Below are 3206 nucleotides of genomic sequence, written 5' to 3' on the forward strand. Positions count from 1 at the left end.
CTGACCAGAGAAGGTATACCTAAGAAACCGTTGAACTTGACTGGACAATAAGACACTGGACTCCATGTTTGGTATATGCTTGCAATGGGGGAATCTCAACTGAACTTGAACTGTGGTTATGCAACAAGGTGGAGGACTCCACCATGGTGGGAGGGTTTGGGGAGGGGTGGAGAGAATCCAAGTACCTATGAAACTGTGTCACATAATACAATGTAATTAATTAATTAAAAATAATAAATAAATAAATTTTAAAAAAATAAATAAACACATTGTGACAATAAAAAAAAGATATAGTATCTTAGCTTATCTCTTATTTTGAGATAATTCAACAGACTAGTTTACTGGAGCTGACTGGAAAGGTTAGCTATCAATTAGATAAAGAGCATTTAAAAGGAGATGTTACAAATGTATGTACATTGTAAAACATGGTTTATTTATCAGAGGATCAGACTTTAATCCTATATATCAATGATAGATATTGAGAAAATGCTGAAAATTATGCCATGAGGACTGTGATCAACTGTATTATGCATAGATTTTTGTTTCTCAATCTTTCTTCAAAACAACACATCTTCATGCTTGTGGCCATTTTGCATGCTAATATAAAATCTCAAAGATGGAGAACAAGGGTTCCACTTTTTTCACAATAAAGGTTAACTTTTAGTTTAATTTACAGAACACTGACAGATCCATATATTTTCAGTGAAATGTAAGAAGATATTTACACCATTTTTAAAAATATCAATTCAGAAATTCTGAGTCAAGCAAGCATGCAAAATTCAGAACGTTAAAAAAAAAAGTGCCAGGCAAGATTGCCCAAATAAACTTCTGAGGTAAAGGTGACTTAAAATGTCCACCAGAAATTCAAGTGAATTGGAGTGGAAAGGGACACCTCAGAGACCAGGAGGCTCATTTCCTCAGTTCACAAATGAAGACAGTGAATAGACGGAAACTGGCGAAGATCACATAGCTAAACTAATGTAATCTAATCTGATCTAATTCCTAGTGCTTTTTGCAACTCCAGAACTCCAAAATCTGTGGAGGTAAATATCCAGGACACAGGAATGCAGTCCACTGAGGTAAGCACAATGTCTCAGCATTGACACCGCAGGACAGGCTGTGGTTGCTAGCACAGCACAGCAGCACACTGTACAGGGTTAGATTAGACTGAATGAGCTCATGAAGAAACTTCGATGCTGAGTTTTCACAACACAACCAAGTTTCCATTGAATTTTCTAATTTATCTCAAAATGTACTAGCTTAAAACAAAGTAGCACTCCTCAGCTTTCTCTCACCATTTTTTGTATATAGTTTAGTATGCTATGTTATATATGTAACTTGTATGTTTTAAACAAAATTCATATTTTGGTGACTCCTAGTGTATTTATCAAATGAAAAGCTCTCTATCAAAATACACTTTTCACTGGAAAAATAAATAAAACAGACAAATGGATCTACACAAAGTAAACAAGAACTTTGGTAGATTTCAGTGTAGTACAGTCCATTAACAAGTTTATTTGCCCTTATTCCCCCAGAGCCGCTCAACTTCCAAGTTCAGAATTTTAAAAATATTTTGAACTGCGATTTTATTATGTTAACATTTTTCATCATTCCACATCATCTTCAGCCAAGCTCTGAGCACTTACAATTCTCTGACTAATTGTTGGGAGCTTCTTCAGCAGCATCTGGAACACTGGTGATGGAAGAGTTTGCTGCAACACTTGTAGTAACTGCTGTGGCTGCCCACGTAAAGCAATTGCGTTGGTCAAATGGTCTACACCCTTTTCACATTCACCTTGAGCTAGTAATTCTCCACCAAGATTTCTTTCTTTCTTTTTTTTTTTTAAGATTTATCATTATTGGAAAGCCAGATATACAGAGAAGAGGAGAGACAGAGAGGAAGATCTTCTATCCGATGTTTCACTCCACAAGTGAGCCGCAATGGGCCGGTGCGCGTCAATCCAATGCTGGGAACGAGGAACCTCTTCCAGGTCTCCCACGCGGGTGCAGGGACCCAAAGCTTTGGGCCATTCTTGACTGCTTTCCCAGGCCACAAGCAGGGAGCTGGATGGAAAGTGGAGCTGCTGGGATTAGAACCAGCACCCATATGGGATCCCGGGGCGTTGAAGGTGAGGACTTTAGCTGCTAGGCCACGCCGCCGGGCCCGCAAGCTTAATTTCTTCAAGAAAGAACTTCTGAACAGCTTCAGCATCTTTAAGGCCAGGTAACTTGGAAAACCCAGCTCTCCCCTTGGCAAGCTTGTGTTTTTTCATTCTCACAGCCTGTTCTTGAAGTTGGGGTCACTCCTTCTCTTGCAGTCAAATTAAATGCAGTAGCCCATGAAGAGGGCCCTGCAGACTCGAGCAGCGATGACGCTGTTGCGGCCCACCATCGTCCCTCAGCCACTGAGCACAATGGCAGCTATTGGCTGTGAATCCCCAATGCAGACGCGCCGCACAGCATCATCGCCCAGCCAGCCCCGGTGCCCAGGTTCCATATTTACCATGGAATAATGTAACAAAGTAGCCATCAGGGAAATGTAAAGCAAAATCACAATGAAATATCATCTCAACCCTGTTAGAATGGCTATTAATATTTGGTAGAAAGAGTAACAAATGCTGGTGATGTAAAAAATGGGAACTTCCATACAATGTTGATGGGATTATATAACAACTCAGTCACTGTGGGAGACAGTATAAAATTTCTTAGATGATAAGAAGTAAGCTTGCCCTATGATTCAGCAGACCAACTACTAGTTGTTTGTTGTCAATGCTATGCACACATTGTATGAAAGAGACACCTGTAACCATCTTGTTTGTAGTAGGAATGTTCATAATACCCAAATGTGGAATGAATTAAGGTGTCCATTATTAGATGAGTGATTAATGAAAAGATTGTATGTACACTGAACTGTTACTCAGCTGTGAAAAACAAAATTATGTGGCTTGCATCAAAATGGATGTAACTACAGGTCAAGATGTTAAATAAAATATCCTAAATACAGATATACAAATATGACAGTGTATTATGCAGAGGAGCTTAAAGAATCAGAAGGAACAAAAGCAAAAATGGAAGAAACAATGATGTATATCAGTATTGGTGCAAACGTGATCTTGTCTCTTTGATTTATATCTTTGTCAAGCAAATGGTGAAGCATCATATTCTATGATTTTAATGATCTGAGTTTGCAAATTGTGTTACTGAAA

At 38.7% G+C, this 3206-nt stretch overlaps 1 pseudogene; it reads right to left on the reverse strand.

The window, feature by feature from the left end:
• Positions 1–1569: 1569 nt before the first annotated feature.
• On the reverse strand, positions 1570–2392 carry LOC131482636 (mitochondrial import receptor subunit TOM20 homolog; annotated as a pseudogene).
• Between the last annotated feature and the right edge of the window lie 814 nt (positions 2393–3206).

Source organism: Ochotona princeps, chromosome 19, assembly GCF_030435755.1.
Source record: "Ochotona princeps isolate mOchPri1 chromosome 19, mOchPri1.hap1, whole genome shotgun sequence".
NCBI classification, from domain to species: domain Eukaryota; kingdom Metazoa; phylum Chordata; class Mammalia; order Lagomorpha; family Ochotonidae; genus Ochotona; species Ochotona princeps.